The sequence below is a fragment of the Lissotriton helveticus genome, chromosome 7 (genome assembly GCF_964261635.1).
Source record: "Lissotriton helveticus chromosome 7, aLisHel1.1, whole genome shotgun sequence".
Taxonomy (NCBI): domain Eukaryota; kingdom Metazoa; phylum Chordata; class Amphibia; order Caudata; family Salamandridae; genus Lissotriton; species Lissotriton helveticus.
In genome coordinates, this window is record NC_136068.1 from 790,421,813 (window position 1) to 790,439,793 (window position 17,981).

The window sequence follows — 17,981 nt, forward strand, 5'->3', positions numbered from 1 at the left end:
CATGCTACATTCTGACCAGGGTCCTGCGTTTAGCTCTCGAGCTTACAAGGAGGCCATGGCCAGCTTCGGCATTGCATTATGGTACTCTAGTCCATTCCATCCTGAGGGAAATGCGGTAGTGGAGAGAAAAAACCGTGACATAAAGCAATCTATAACAGCGAGGGTATTAGGTTTGGGTGATGGGTGGGTCAAACATCTAATAAGTGTCCAACGCAGTCTTAATAATCTGGCAAGAAATTCTCTGGGTGGAATCACTCCACATGAACTTTTGTTTGGTACAAGAACGATAATCGAATACCTCGATAGTCAGACTTCAGTGGTGGAACAAAAAACCTTTGATATCAAAGATCGTTTGGCTGTTTTACAGGACTTAAATGAAACAAGAAGAAGTCTAAGTAACACAAAGCTAAAGCCAACGGCCACTGAAGAAAAACCACCTGTCCCAGCAAGACCTGTCTGGATTCCAAAGATTGGGGATCTGGTCAGAGAAAAGATCGCAGTGAAGAAGGAATTTGGGCCTTTTTACAGGAAAGCAGTACCTGTCTTGGCAATCAGCGGAACAAGATCAGTAGTACTACCGCCCCTTGCTGGTAAAAAGGAGAACAGAGTAGTATCAATCGACCTGGTAAAACCACAATCATGTGGCCAATAATAAGTAGTAGGCCCAGTGGACTCCCAAAAAGTAGCAGAAGACCAAACCTTGCTACAATTCAAGAGGTTCAAACTGAGAGACTAATCACATTTGATAAACCTGCAGTGAATAAAGAAGGACTATGCAACAACGCCATGGAACTTGTGCCTCTTGAAACCCAAATTGCAACAGCTTGTCAAGAAATACCTGTCTACAATGAGGTAGCCTCTGACCATACAAATCCAAAGATTAATGAAAATCAGGTAGCAATTCCAACAATTGACAGAACTGCATCTGGCTACTTCATCAATTTCGATGACTTTTCTGAAGATCCAAGTGAACATGAAGAAAAGCCAGCAAATAAAACTTTAAAAAAAAAATAACTGAACTCTTACATCAACTTGGAGAAACATATCTGATTTCATCATGGATTGAATTGTGGATTGTGTTAGGTGTACTTTTCTTCCTACTCTGGCTCATTTTGGTTTTAAGCTTGGGAAGAATGATTGATGGAAAATACAGTACAATGGACACAGCAAGTCAGAACATCAACTTGGTTCTAAAGCCTCACAGATCTTCTCACATTGAAAAAAGAGAACTATCATCAGTAAACATCACAGCCATTCCTATACCTGGTGGTGTAGCATGGGACGCTACTGATTACGACATCTATGGACCGGTTGAACTCTTGAAATATCTACACCATTTCAAGGTTTCTTTAAGTGACTTTGTATCACCTAGTAGTTTCTCTGATGATTGAGACTTTGAAAATATTAATAATATGATGTCAGATATAGAAATGTCAGCAAAATTTACCGAACATGATTATTTAGAAGGCTCATCAGATTATGAAGACATGTATTGCTTTAATCATTATGGACACCACTATTTGCATAAATTTGCTAATCCCAGAAATGTTTTTGCTTATAATCAATGGGAACATTGTCCAATACCGCCAAAAGGTAGCTCGAAATATTTTATGAGAAATTCCCATACTTCTCAGGGTTTAATAACACTGATCCAGAAACGCTTTATTTTAAGATTATAAATAAGACAGGAATGACAAACATGTTGACAAATACTAAACTGATATATTGTGCAAAATTTTATGAAAAAATGTTTACATTTGGTTTTGAATTTTGGAAAACCAACATTGAGACAAAAACCGTCTGGGGTACAAAAGACTGGCAGGTACAAGGTTTAGAATAACCCTGGGCGAAGCACTACGCTACGCTCGCGGAGTTTGCGAAGTTTTCGCAACTTCGCACTATGCGAGCTGCACGTAGCACAGTGCGAACATGCGTAGTGCAGCGTAGCGTAGTGCAGCGGTCATTTTTTGCTTGTTCACGGTCCTGAACGTCATGTTCGCGACCACGAACAAGCAAAATGACATCCCAGTGAGATTCTCAACGCGAGGAGGTCAGGTTTCTCATTGTGAGTGGTTGCGCATGCTCGAGACCGCTCTCAATGAGAAACTACCTGTTCGCGTTGAGAAAGCTGCCGCTCGAGTAATAATCTACTCGAGCAGCAGAAAACTACAGCTCGCACTGTGCAAGATGCCGTTTTCAATGCTTGCACAGTGCCAGATGCTTGTCCGCACTGTGCAATCATTGAAAACGCATCTTGTACAGTGCGAATATGCTACTACGCAGCTCGCGTAGTGCTACGTGAAGTTCGCGTAGTGCGAAGTGCACTTCGCGTAGCGCTACTACGCGAACTACGCCCAGGGTTAGTTTAGAATCATTATTCAGAGCCTGCATGATCCCAGAACAAATAATGTTCCTGAATGACACCATTCAACAAACAACCTGTCTTGGCCTAGCTAAGATAAAGGACTTAAACAAACCGTCTATACCAAAGGCCATACCTGATAGTAATAGCACTACAGATGTGGAGATAGACATATCCCATATTTTACACCAAAATAGAACTAATCCTGATTGGAGAAAATGGTCGATCTGGCCCACATACACTAATAACTGTTAAAATAGATTCCTGAACAAAACACAGGGGTTCAAAAAGAACAGGCCAGACCCAAGATATTCCCAGAGAACACATCCATGGATAATAACAACATACAGTGTAGGAAAACTATGCCTCGAATGGCTACAGAAATCCACACTACCTTAAATTAAGCAACACTTGACCTTACTTAAGAAGGTGCTGACTTGAGAGATTTCTTATTGGGACCTCGCAAACAGCGTCAAAAATGTTTCATATACGCCGGTATACATGCTGCTTACCACGAAGCTTGGAAAGTAACGCAAATTGAAACTGCTGAAAAAATATGAGAAATTGATCGTATTAATTTGGAAAAGACACTGTCTGTAGTGGACAATGGGTTAGCGACTCTGTCCTCCAGAATTTATTCACTGGACAGCATTGTATCATCTGCTATTGATATAATAGAACAGGATATGCTAATGTTACAACATGGCCAGTCACAATTACGTTCTATTGTACAGTTAGGCTGGGCGTTCCAAAATCTCCATTCAGGCTACGTGCCAATGGCGTCTAATCAACACAACGTCATTGTTTTCTGTCTTTAACCTTACCAGGGCCGGACTGGCTACCGGGCAGTTAGGAATGCTGCTGAGCTGGGGGCTGATTTCGTTAATGGGGACCTGCGTGAGCTAAACGAAATTCGTTTTGCTTTCAGTATTTCGAAGCACACGCAGGTCTCCATGGACGAAATCAGCCCCCACTGAAGTAAAATCAGGCAGCAGCTCGGCAGCATTCCAAACTGCCCGGTAGCCAGTCCGGCCCTGAACCTTACATATAATCTCTTTGGCACAGAGAGGGGCAGACTATACGGTGCTGAGCATTGAGAAACTAGAAAGATTACCATTGACAGTCTCCGAAAAACCTGTCATTGAATGGATAATACATGGCACAATTACAATTCCGATAACGACTTTTCAATTTCAATATTGCCAAAAGCACATACCAGCGGGCCTGTATGAAAGGTTGTGTAAAGGGTACATCAAGTCAACCTGGAATTTACCTTACACACATAGATGTTGGAGTGGGGGGAAAAAAGAGGTATTTCTTAGTGGTAACAACTGTACAAATTCACTAAGCGGTACACTTCTGTGTCAAGGAATAAACTTGCACGGAGCCTGCGAAGGTTCATCAAATAACCTTTCATGCCACCTGCACGGCACCCCTCCTACAAAAATAAAGCCTTTTTTCAGACAACTTTCCAACGGCAGTTACGTTATGTTAAGTGACCGCAGCTGTTGTGGCATGTTGCCAGGAACGGCCTATCTCGTGAGTGTTACATCCAGGGTCACTTGCTGTATGCAAGTATTGTATCCAAAGAGCAAACCAGACAAGGAGGCAACGATATGGCCTTCATTGAATATTTCTTCTATTCAAATTGATACTTTATGCAGAATGAAGTCTATTCTTTTACAAACAACTGTGCCTTTTACCTCGTCTAGAGAAACGTATGATCTGCAAGTTGCAAGGACAGCAGCGGAGATACATACATTTTTATCAACAAATTGCCCCGTGCATTTCGTAGAAATGTTAAGTCAAATCTTAAACATGTCTGATACCAGTGGCATTACACATGTATTTAAGACAATTTTTTAGGGACTGTTAGCACCCTTTGAAGTAGTCCTGAGCATCTTCCCGAATTTCGTGCACTCTGTGTTCGGCGGCCTGCCTCTCATCTTGGGACTCGTAGCAGGAATCTTATTTTTGTTCCTTCTGCTCCGATATGGCAAGTCCAGTCACGGACAAAACTCAGGCTACAATGGAAGAAACGCTCCTAGCAATGCGATACCGAGATCGGATTACTAAAGTCCTCGGCTTGGCTCGGCTAAGAGATCTGAATACTACCTGGTTTCTTTCGTTCAGACCAATCTGGCAAGATTGCATCCTACCTGTTCTACGATGCCTGCTCTGTGGAGAAGAATGCGTGTTATACGTCTGCCTCACACTCCCATCAGCAGTACCTATAGATATCTATACTTTGCTTGGTTCGGTAACGGCTCATGCAACGTGTTGTCCCCAGCGGCTACCTATTCTGATGACGGCAGTTGTTGAGACCTCACCATTACGACTAGGTGGCGGTGAGGTACGAGATGAAAGTGGCACACAGGTACAACCTTCTGTGACCATTGCTGATCTAGACACCAATGACGGCAATGAATCACACATATGCACTATTTCTACTTTTTCGGAGATTGGTCCAACTTTCACCTACTGTTGTAGACGAATTCTTTGCCAGCCTATCTGAGTTAATGTTCTCTCCTAACAACGAGAATAACTTTTGAAAAACACGAGCACACAGCGTTCCCTAAACTCTGAATTCGGCCTTCAGTTTTGATAAACAGAACTTCTAAAAAACTCTGGAACTATTTTTTTCCCTGAAAACAAAATTATATTTTTCCACGTTCCCAAAATATTTACCTTATGGCACATGATACTCTGCTTAAAATAGAACTATTCTTAGAGAACAAGATTTCTATTTTTGAAACTCTAGAGACAATATTTTGACTTAGCCTCTAGCACATGTACAGTCTTGTATAAATATGTGATGAAATGGTCTCGACCCTCTCTTCTGTATTAAGAGCCATTTCATAAATGTAAATTTCGTGCTTCATTCAGTCAATATTCCAATGTACTATATATGCATTATCTGAATGATACCACTGCTTGAAAACGTACAGTATAATACTAATTTTCGTGTTTATACCATTTCAAATGCATTTTATGTATTTTGGGGTGGGATGGAAAACACATGCATAGATATGTTTCAAATTGCTAAGTATTTAGTAATGATGGACATTATACGTGGAGTGGGTGTTGTAGACGAATCTAGGACTCTATTTATATATTCCCGATTTATGCCCTTATGTGGTTATATCAAAACATATCCTTATAAAGGCATAAGAATCATACCCATATTAAGACATAGCCAATGCAGTCCAAATATGGCAAGGCTACTCCCATAGACTCCTAGAAAGCACAACGTGTTCTTAGATGAACCAAGCCTCCAGCAGCCCAGGAATTCCCCCTGCTTCTGTATTGATTTGTCCTAGAACTACCGGAGTCCTGAAAGAACTGCGAGTTCTAAGTGACGTCTTATGTCCAACCTTACGTCAAACTCGGCACCTTGCAGGTGTAAATAAACCAGCATCTGCACTAGCAAAACACACGGTGGTTTGGAGCAGATCGACTATCTACTTGCCCGACGCCCTTCTGTAGCAAGTGCAGAAGGAAGCAGACCCTTCCACTGACACACACAGAGAGAGACGCTGGCTTTTCTCCTGCCGAGAAATCCAGCTCCAGTGTTTCCCTGTCACCCTTGCGGGTTGCTGGGAGATTGAGTCCTGAGAGAGAGATACAAGACCTCCTTCATTCTATAACCAAGGTATGGAGCTGATTAGACCCTCAGCGAATTCTTGATTTAGACTCTTGGCAGAAACTATCTTAACTCAAACTACATCTCACTTACTCCTTCCCATGTACTAGGCTTAGGTTAGGTACACCGGGGTAGGCGTATCTTAGAATTACCAGTTGAGTACTGTTAGAAAGGTCAGGCTACCAACCAGAATAAGAGATCCTGAAGTATTGCCCGGCGGTGTCGCCTCTTATACCCATAAGATATTAACAAAAGAAGAGGCAGGCGCTGGAGACTGGAAGGCAGGAAACAAAGGTTTTATTCTCTCCGGAGGAGAACACATCAGTTCGGACAGCAAGTATCGTCACGAGGTGCTCTAACCGCATCTCTGAGGCCTGGCCTCTTATACACAGTTAAATGAATTTTATTGCAGGTAACACAGTCTTGTAATGCTTTGAAGTATGGAAGGACATCCTCTGAATCTCCCCTACAGGCCCGTTCCCACACACATTTACAGTTGAAGTCCCCACCCCGGTCACAACAGGTGATGATTATCGCGCAGCTGGACATTCCGCCGATTCACGGAATGTGGGGGTTTGATCGGATCTCTTAGGGTGGGGGCTTTGATCAACTCGGGGGTCCTTTGATGAGGGAAGCTTTCTACTGTACGGGGAGGGGCAATAAACAGTATCGGCAGAGCTAGGTGTCGGCCTGGGAAAGAGGAAGACAAACGGGCACACAGGAAAGGGGTTTGTATCAAAGGGCTTGGGACCATGAAAGGAATGAAGGGAGGTGTCGCGCTGGGAACAGGATGGGGTTCTGAGGCAGAGTCGCGCTGAAGAGGGGTTTATGACTCAGGGCATGTGAGAGCGGGGGGGTTGTCAGCGTGTGGGGGAATGCTTGCGAGGTTGAGAGAGAGAGAGAGACGCGCTGGCTATCAGCGAGGGGCAAGGAGGCCATGGTGCTCAAAATGGCTGCCGCTTACGTGCACGAATGGGTTCAAGGAGAGCAAGATGGCGCCGATAATGTTGACTTTTTCAGCTTAACTTTTAACAGTCCTCCCTTTTCAACATATCTAGCCAACTTGTCTATTCAATGTCAATCTTCATCAAATTCCTAACCTCGACATCATATAATGCTCCCATGCGTTCGTTTCCAAAGTCCACAGTCTTAGGGCAAATACATTGTGCACATAATGAACACAGGGGTGGCAGACATTGGATTCCTAAGCATAGACCGCATATTACAACTATAGGAATCAGGATAATGGTGAACAGTCTCCAGCCCCAGTTCTTAACAGTGTTCCAGAACCAACCACCAAGCGACCATTCTTCCTGTTCCTGGTGGACTTCTGAGGAGAGTCTGTGAAGATGTTCGATGGCTTTGTACACTGAGGGCGAGTTGTCCGGTATGTATGTACAGCAGCTGGACCCAATAATGCGGCATGCTCCACCACGGTCCGCAAGAACCACATCTAGGACAAGGCGGTTTTGGAGGGCCACCAAGCGGACCGCTTGAAGTTCGGCGGTGTTGTTAGCAAAGATACCAGCAGTGATGTTCATTGTCGTCTCAACTGCCTGAGTCAGATGTCGGATGGCACGGCTGTTCGCCATCGGGCCCCAGAGGGGAACCAGTCCCTTCATAGCATCGAGGAACTGTGCTCCTGTCGAGTCAGCTTGCTCAATGTCCTTGGCTCGTTTTTGTCTATGATGATTCGCCGGGGCCACATAAGTTGGAGGAAGGATGAAAGAGATGAAACAAGTGCCCCCCCAGCCTTTGGGGAGCCAGGTGTAGGCCTTTGTGCCGCAGACGAAATACATGTTCGGGGACGACACAAAGGAAGGTGGATCCGTAGAGTCCAAAGTTCTGGTAAAACGGCAAGCACTGCGGCCCACCAGCTGTGTCCCATGTCCTTCTATGCACATGTGGCCGGTAACGTTGATGACTGACAGGGCCACAGTCAGAGTGGCAGCCGTGCGTTTCCGCAGGTAGGAGAAGGTGGGTCTGGTTGGATTGTTGAACACCTGCATTTCAATTCGTTCTTTAGCAGGGATGTCCATGTGGATTGAGTCATTGGAAGTCTGCGGGCAGAAGGGTGTCTTTGTTTTGTTTCGCCAGACCCCGTGGTAGAAATGCGCTACGGTTTTGCCGGAGGTGGCATTGTCCTTATAGCCTTCTTGCAGGAGGATCAGCCAAGCAAGGCAAGAGCCATGAACTGAGAAGGGTGAGGGGATGAATGGTATCGAGTGTCCAGCAGCGTGGGGTAGCAACCCACAGATCCAACAGTTGGTGGCATTGGTGGCGAGATTGTGTTGGTGAAGGAGCTGTACGAAAGAGTTATTCCAAAACTCCTTTCGTCTCTCTCTGAGTTGAGGAGAGAGCGAAATCAGATAATGTTCCTTCATGGTGGTAGGCTGAGCAGTGGTCAGGAATGTTTCGTGAGCAGGTGCATTTTCTTCCACAATCCAGAGTGTGGTCTTGAGGAGAAGGCAGAAAAGGATTGCGATGAAGAGTGCAATTGTCTTTGAGCTATGGAGTCTGTCTGTCCTTGGGTTTCTGTAGTGGGTATTTCCTGTTGCCTCCATCATCTTCTTATTTGGCGCTTCCATCATCTTCTTATCTGGCGCTTCCATCATCTTCATTTTCAAGGTGCTCGGTAGTGGGCAGAACCACAGACTTAGTTTAGCTTCTCTCCAGGTAACCCTTGGTTGCTTTGGGTCACCGTTCTGAGATTCAACTTAGTTCGTGGTCTACTTAGCCGAAGCTCCCTCCTTTCGACGCAGGAAATACCCTTCTCTGGATGGCACAGTGGGATCAGAGAATTTTGAAAGTTCAAGCGCTTCGGTGTCAGGATAGCAGGTTAGCGATGGTCGGTCTTTGTTCAGGAGCTCTTCCTGGTTGTCGATGTTTTCCGTCGTGGCCAGGGTCGAGGAGACCTTCTTACAGTGGTGTGCATGCAGCCAGTGCCGTTTCCCCTCCACACGAAGAGCCGTCCGGGTGGTGATTAACACTTGCCAGGGGCCCGTCCACCGGGGTTCCAAGCTCTTTGACCCCTGAAAGTTCCGGATCAGCACGAAATCCCCAGGTTGGATGGCGTGACCCGGACCCCTGGAAGCATCGGGGATGGCCTGCTGCACCTGCTGATGAATGACAGACAGAGTTTCAGTCAATTTATACAGATAATCAGACATTAAGACGTCCGGGACGTCATGAATGGAAGTTGGTTTCGGTGCAGACCAGATACTCATGGGTCGACCGAAAACAACTTCATAGGGTGTTCAGTGATGTCTGGTGGGGGTGGAGCGCATTGATAGCAATGCCAATGGGAGGGCGTCTGGCCATTTCAGACCCGTGGTAGCCACTATCTTGGCCAGTTTAAGCTTTAGAGTGGCATTGTGTCGCTCAACTAGTCCAGCAGACTGGGGGTGGAAGACTGCGTGAAATTTCTGCTTGATGCCCAACCCCTTTAAGATGAACTGGATGACTTCGGCTATGAAGTGGGGGCCGTTATCGCTCCATAAAATACGACAAAGGCCGTAACGGGGAAAAAATTCCTTTAACAGTACTTTTGCAGTGGCCATAGCAGTGTTGTCACGGGTTGGATATGCTTCCACCCATTTGCTAAATGCGCACACCACGACAAGTACATATTTCAGGCCTTGGCACCTGTCCAGCTGGATGTAGTCCATCTGCAGGACTTCAAATGGGTGATTTGGGACCCCAAATCCTCCCCGGGGTACTACAGTTCCTTTCCCGGGGTTGTGTTGCAGGCATATCAAGCATTGTTGGACTAGACGTTTGGCAGAATCTGTGATTTTATCATTGTGCCAAACTCTGGAGACAAGTTCAATCATGGGGGCTGATCCTATGTGGGCAGGGGAGTGTGCCATAGCCAGTATGGGAATCAGGTACGAGTCAGGTAGCAACCATTTGTTTGTGTCTTTTGTCCGCCAGCAGCCTTCATCATCTTTTAATCCCACCCGTGTCCATTCAGTCAGCTCGTGTTGTGTGCTAGCCGTTTGAATGTCTCTAATAGTGTCCCTAGCGTCAGTCCATTTTTCTGCTTGTGACCTGGTCACGTACATATGTGTTGTCGTTCTATTTTCAGCTGTCGTTCGGGCCGTGATGTCGGCTAGTGCATTTCCCTGCCCAATGATGTCTGTCACCCTTTTGTGTGCCTGGCATTTGACGACTGCAAGCTTTTTGGGGAGAAGGACGGCTTCGATCAAGGCGGAGACTAGATCCCCGTGTAAAATGGGGGTGCCATGTGAGGTCAAGAATCCCCTTTCCCTCCAAAGGAGCCCAAAATGGTGGACCACCCCGAAGGCATACTGGCTGTCGGTGTAAATGTTCGCTGTGGTTCCTGCTGCCAGAATGCAGGCTCGTGTCAGGGCGATCAGTTCTGCTGCCTGGGCAGATCGTTGCGCGATGCGGGCCGTCTCGACTACAGTTCGAGCCGTGGTGACCGCATAGGCAGCGGAAGTGGTGCCATCGGGGAGTTTGATGCAAGAACCGTCCACCCACAGCTCCCCGTCAGGGTCAGGGAAAGCCGTGTCTCTGAGGTCAACCCTACTTCTAGTCTGTTCGTCCGTAAGAGTCACGCAGTCATGTACAGGGTGCACATTGGGATCGTTCTCTGGCAAGGGTAACAGAGTTGCCGGGTTCAGTGTAGTGCATCTTTTCAGGGTGATATGGGGTGCAAGCAAAGTCAGTTCGTATCCAGTCACTCGTGCACTTGTTAGGTGTTGTGTCTTGGTTTGGTTCAGGAGGGTGTCAACTGCATGGGGTACCAGTACCGTGAGGGAATTCGAGAGTACGATCCCTTCACTCTGTCGGATAGAGATTGCAGCAGCAGCTACAGCTCGAAGGCAGGCAGGCAAGGCTCTGGCTACAGGGTCAAGAGTGGCAGAGAAGTAAGCGCGCGGTCGTTGCTTTGGGCCGATGGCCTGGGTCAGGACAGATAAAGCGCACCCCTCCCTTTCGTGAGTGTAAAGGGAGAAGGGCTTTTTGTAATCGGGGGTACCTAGGACAGGGGCTGAACAAAGGGCATCTCGTAGTTCCGTGAAGGAGGTTTGACACTCAGGGGTCCAAGGGAGTGGAATGGGGACGTCTTTACCTAGCAGAGAAAGCAGTGGTTTCACAACGAGGCTAAAGTTCGGTAACCACTGTCGGCAGAAGGAGGTGAGGCCTAGAAGGGAGCGAACCTGTTTCTGGGTCTTCGGGACAGGAGTTTCGAGAATGGTTTGGATTCGATCAGGAGTGAGTTTCCTTCCCTCTTTGGACAAAAGGTGGCCGAGGTAAGTGACCTGGGGTTGGCAGAATTGCAACTTCTTCTTGGAGACCTTGTGGCCGTTTTCCGCAAGGAAGCGCAGGAGTTGAATGGTGGCTGTAACTGCCAGTGGAGTGGTGTCGGCTGCCAAGAGGATGTCGTCGACATATTGCACTAACACCACTCCATCGGGTAACTGGACTTGATCCAGTTGTCTCTTGAGGGCCTGGCTGTAGATGCTAGGGCTTTCTGTGTAGCCCTGGGGTGCTCGACAGAACCTATATGAGCGGGCTTTTAGGGTGAAGCCAAAGAGATATCGGCTGTCCGGGTGGATGGGGATGGAAAAGAATGCGTTTTTGAGGTCAATGACAGTGAAGGTGGTGGCTGTGGAAGGAATCAAAGTCAGGATGGTGGTGATGTCCGAGACCACAGGGTACTGGGGTATCACCACTTTGTTAATCTCTCGAAGGTCAATGATAAAACGGTATGCCTTCTCATCTCCCTCTCCCTGTTTCTTGATGATGGGCAAGATAGGGCTGTTGCAAACGTTGCTTACCACTTCCTCTACCACTCCTGCATCTATCAGTGACTGAATAATCTTTACCAATGCCTTCTCGCCCTCGGGCGATATCCGATATTGTGGAAGTTTTGGGAGTGTTGCGTCTGGTCGGACAGTAATGTGCACTGGGTCAATCAACATGCGCCCTACGTCCGAATCCGCCTTGGCCCACAGATACGGAGGCAGAGTGTCAAGCAGGGATGTGTCAACGTCGGTGATGGAAAACATGTGTCGGGGAGGGCAATGTCTAAGCAGAACGGGGTTGTCGTAAAGGAAAACTCGTACTGCATCTTGAGAACATCTGATCGTTGCTCGGAAGTGTTTCAATAAGTCAAGTCCCATAATGGCGTCAGGGCTATTGGAGGAAAGTAAGAACGTGGTGTCAGTGGTGTTGTTTTCTACGTCAAAGAGGATCGGGGCGGACATAGGGTTAGTGGAGGGCGTTCCATAGAAACCTGTCGATGTTATAAGTGAGCCAGACAAGGGTGCCCCCGGAATCAGTCGTTTAGATAACGCACTACGTGTTGCGCCAGTGTCTACCAGAAATGGAGACTTGGTACCCAGGACCTTAGCAGTGACGTAAGGGCCTTGCTGGTCAACATAGAGCTCGACTGGATCCCTCCCTTGCCCTTGGCAGTCCTATGCAAAGTTGTGGGCGTCATCGTAGTCAGATTGCTGGTATTGGTTCTGCCTGGGTCGATCAAATGTATTTGGTCTGCCTGATCTATCGTTAGTCGTGTCGTTTGGGGGCCCTCGCTGTTGTCCCTTATTTCTCGGTCCACTTACTATGTCCTTGGGGTCTTTGTTTCTGATTATTTCCAGAAGAACTGGGCACTGGGATTTCCAGTGGCCAGTTCCTTTGCAAAAAGCGCACTGGTCCTCTCTAAGGTCTGTACGTCCACTGTGGGGAGTCAAAGTGCGGTCCTGGGGAAATGCAGCCTTAGGGGCGTTCGTCTGGTAGTTTCCCCGGTATTGGTCTCGTCCTATAGTCACCCCTTGCAGTTGGGCCATCATCACCCTCTCTTTCAAGTCCTTCTTCTTTTTCTCTGTTGCCCTATCGTTTTCATTTTTCTGATGCTCATAATATTGGGCCATCTGGAGGATAGCCGTAGGTTTGGAGGCTGCCCAACTACTCTCGCTAGCCTGCAGTTTCTGGGAGACCTCTGCTGACAGACCCTTAACATAATTCTGGACAAACAGATGGTGTCCGGTTGCAGTAGTCATGTCCTGGCCACTGTAATCGGAGAACACCGTTTCAAACCGGGAGAAGTATTCCGATACATCCTCCTGGGGTTTCTGGCGACAGGCCGTTACTATCGACCAGTCCACTTTCTTTTCTGGAATCAAGGTTTTTAATTTCTGTACGATTTTGTCTGGAAGGTCTAGAATGGATTTCAAAGGCTTTTGTCCAGGTCCTCGTTGTTTATCGATGTCATCGAGTTGTGACCAGGTATGTCCAAACAGCTCAAGGTGGTCGACTTTCCGGATTTGTTTCCACACATCAGCTGGTAGACATAACCCGAAAAACAAGTCGATGTCAGCCAGGGTCATAATCGTTGATCCTAGGGCTGTACCCAATTCAGTGTAGAAGGCCGTGGGGTTTTTACGTAGGTCAGGCAGAGATTTCCAGAATGTCAGAATCTCTTGCCGGTCCCATGGCTGGTAGACCCAGTTGTACACTACCCTTCCCTTCGCATCTGGGTGGTTTGTATCATCGTTAGTCCCTGCACCTCGTGGAGGGACCCAATAAGGGGCAGCCTCTCGTATCGGCATCATGGTGTTAGATTGCTCAGTTTGCGGCTCGGTCACTACGGAGGTCGTAGGTTTTGTTCCCGATTTTCGTTCAGTGAGGTGGCGGAAAACCTCAAGCGTACGCGTAAGGAGGTCCGTCACATCACACTCGCCCTCATCCCCGATATCGACCTTCCGGTACAGAGTCGTTAGGCTCTCGGGGCCTTTGTCTCGATATCGGTCTTCGTATGCGTTCAAGACATGGTAGCACAGTCGTACGGTAAAATGTCGCCTGTGACTCCCGGTATACGAGTTAAACATATCCGTGATGTACTCTTCATCTTCCTTCCTTTCTACCAGTGTCCTTGCTATCTTGTCGATCCCTATTCGCTCATCTTTGATTAGTCTGTTTGTTCTAGCAGAACCAGCCCTTGGGGTCTCGGGGTCGTCTAACGTTGTCGTTTGTGCAGTATTTGATACAAGGGGTTCGGCCGGCACAGAGGCCATGGGGGCCGAAGCTGTGATGCTACCTTCGTTTGTACCTGGGGGTGGGAGGTGCTGTGCTAAGGGTTGGGAGGGGGCGTATGGAGGGGGCATGTGGATGGTCGGAGGACCTAACAGCAGATCATCGTTGGCTCGTTGTCTCGAGGGTAAATCGGGGTAGAGCATGGAGGACGTTCTAACCGGACACTGGCTTGATGTTTCCATTTCTAGTTTCTGTTTGGCTTTCTCTCTTTCCTTAATCTCTCCTTCCAGTTTCTGAGCAGCTAGGTGGGCTGCTTTTCGCAGCTCTTTTCCCAACCTACTCTCAGTTTTCTTTTTACGCTGTTCAGTTTCTTTGCGCCACATGCCGAAACTATCAAGCATAGTGGGCGTTGTCTTGTTTTTACCAAGGGCTGTTTCTAGCGCATTTATTTTGTCATCATCGAAGGATCCTACCAGTGGCCACTGACTTTCTCGATCCTTTTTCGTATATTTATGCCACAGTTTGTTATAGGCTATAGCGATCAATCCATGCTTCATGAACATGTCCTTATTAGGGGTGCCCTCCAGTGGAGCCGGATGGTTCACCTCTAATAAGCGGTCCGGGCTAAACAGGCTACCAATCAGTGGGGAGAAGACAGACATGACGGAGCACAACGGGGACAAAAAGTCAGCACTGCCTATCTTATCACTGCGTGCAAAGACTAGACAGAATATTTCTATTCTACGTTGTTTGCAGGCAGTGAACACCTCATGAACCAATATCGAATAGTCAACGTTCGGTCAAAACAATTCAGTGGGGAGAATAAGTAGGCCCGCAAAGGTCTGCGTTACCTACCCTTTCACTATCTGTAAAAAGGGGGGAGGGGGCTCTTTCCTGTTTGCAGACAGAGAATCTCCAGAAAACAGTCTGCGAACAATAGTTCAGTTTCAAATAATTAATCAGTGGGGGAGAAAGATAGGTGCAACGGTTGTATTACCTATCCTCCACTGTTTGCAAAGAGAGAGCCTGTTGTTTCTCCGTTTGCGGACAGTGGATCTCCAAATAAATTAACAAAGAGTAATACTAGTATTTTCTAAACAATTCAAATAATTATTTCGCAATTCGTCGTGTTTACACGACCTTACCCGGACCGCATGGACAGTTTCTTGTCTTCCGAATCCAGCGCCCGATCGTCCTCTTTTCTTCGTAATCCTCGCGGCACTCCTGATGGTTCCCAGTCAGGACCGTAGATCACTCGAGAGAGGTCTGTTCGGAACCAGTGAAGTTCGGATGATCGGCTGTCAGACGAGGGTCTATCGGACAGGTGCACTCCCCGATCGTTGCAGTCGTTCACTCTGTCGTCAGGACCTCTCCCACTGGATCCACGAGTCACTGATGGGCCCCACGTTTGGGACGCCAATTGTTAGAAAGGTCAGGCTACCAACCAGAATAAGAGATCCTGAAGTATTGCCCGGCGGTGTCGCCTCTTATACCCATAAGATATTAACAAAAGAAGAGGCAGGCGCTGGAGACTGGAAGGCAGGAAACAAAGGTTTTATTCTCTCCGGAGGAGAACACATCAGTTCGGACAGCAAGTATCGTCACGAGGTGCTCTAACCGCATCTCTGAGGCCTGGCCTCTTATACACAGTTAAATGAATTTTATTGCAGGTAACACAGTCTTGTAATGCTTTGAAGTATGGAAGGACATCCTCTGAATCTCCCCTACAGGCCCGTTCCCACACACATTTACAGTTGAAGTCCCCACCCCGGTCACAACAGGTGATGATTATCGCGCAGCTGGACATTCCGCCGATTCACGGAATGTGGGGGTTTGATCGGATCTCTTAGGGTGGGGGCTTTGATCAACTCGGGGGTCCTTTGATGAGGGAAGCTTTCTACTGTACGGGGAGGGGCAATAAACAGTATCGGCAGAGCTAGGTGTCGGCCTGGGAAAGAGGAAGACAAACGGGCACACAGGAAAGGGGTTTGTATCAAAGGGCCTGGGACCATGAAAGGAATGAAGGGAGGTGTCGCGCTGGGAACAGGATGGGGTTCTGAGGCAGAGTCGCGCTGAAGAGGGGTTTATGACTCAGGGCATGTGAGAGCGGGGGGGTTGTCAGCGTGCGGGGGGAATGCTTGCGAGGTTGAGAGAGAGAGAGAGACGCGCTGGCTATCAGCGAGGGGCAAGGAGGCCATGGTGCTCAAAATGGCTGCCGCTTACGTGCACGAATGGGTTCAAGGAGAGCAAGATGGCGCCGATAATGTTGACGTTTTCAGCTTAACTTTTAACAAGTACGTTTAGTCATTATTTTATCATTGTATGTATTTTATCTATTTTAAACACTGTATGGCTTAGAAACCATACCATGCTTTTACAGTATTATTTTATGATACTCCTTTTACTGTACGCACTTTACTTTATGACAAGTATTGCGGTTGCAGCAATTCACTTCTCTTGCATGAAAAAGAAGACTGTTCAATAAATAATCTCTTTTATTGAAAATTCCCGTCTCTCTGTTTCTCTGCACTTCTGGTGAAACTAAGCTTGCACGATTGACTGAGTAAAATAGCTATCTATTGTTTCCGCGACTCTGGAGATATACTCCTTATTCTTGGGGGAGCAAAGTTGTCATGTTTATGCGGTTGTCAGAAACTAAACCCTTCTTGTGAATTCGAGAAAGTTTCTAGTGACCTCTGAGCTAGTTGGCATTCATAATGAAGTCTAACATATTCAATAGAGACCTAGTCAACCTAAGTCCTACGTCTAAACTATAATTTATGTTATTCTAATGCACAGAGCCTATTGGGATTATAGGAACTATACTACACCCTAAGGTCGCTGTGCAGGCAGCGGCTCGGTGACGGTCGTCCAGTGGCATCGATGAGACCAGGGCTGCAGTGCAAAGTGATGCGGTGCTCGTTCCAGTGCTGGCAGGTCACTGTGCAAGCAGCGTCATCGTTGCTGAAGTGCTGTCATCGGCTGATGAACCGGAGTGGATGACGCCAGTGTCAGTAGGCCAAGGCTGTAGTGCGGGATGAGGACGGTGCATTGTGTAACTTATGGGTTGTGTCCTTGAACCACGGTGCAAGCAGCGGCATAGATGTCGGCCTTGAGCATCATCGTCTGGCATACCAAGGTGAGGATGTAAAGTGAGGCGGTGCAGAGTGCGGTGCCCACAGGTCGTGGTGCGAGCAGCGGCTCGGTGGCAGCATCAGCAGGCACCGTCGATGAGTCCAGGGTTGTGGTGCAGCAGTACCCTCTGTTGTGCCTTCAGGACATGGAGTCAGCAGCGGCACCGTAGGCGGCGTTGGGTTGCTTTTTCTTCTGTTACAGCACAAAACACACAGTCCCCAGTGCTGAGGGTAGAAGAACTTGAAGTCTTTGCTGTTCCTGATACTTCTTGAATAGGGGGAAAGCTCTACCTCAAGCCCTTGGAGAAACTCACAAAAAGAGATTGCAGAACGTTCAAGTCCAGTCCCTTCACAGAAGTAGCCACTGCAGGCCAACACAGCAAAGTGGTAGTTCCTCCTCACGTTTCCAGCTCTTCTTCTTGGCAGTCTTCTTGGTCCAAAAGAGTTCTAATGTTCTGGGGTGTGGGCCCCAATATTTATACCCCAAAATCCTTTGTCCTCTCAGGTAGAGAGTGTCTGTGCTTAGTCCAAAACCAGTTCTGTCCTCTCTAGCCCAGCTTCCTGGTAGAGGATGGAGACAGCATTGTGCAAGGCAGACAGGGCCTATTCAAGTGCAAGGGAAAGCTCCTCCCACTACTTTGAATGCAGCCCAGGCCTATTCAGCACATCCCTGACTCATTCAGGAAAGGCAAGACACACATCAACCCTCCAGTGGCCATTTGTAAGAATGCACCTCCACAACCCCTGTCACTCCATAGCCAGACAGTCAATACACATTCTAGCAGAGGCACACAGGATGGCTAAGCAACAAAATACCTACGTTCTGAAAGTGGTATTT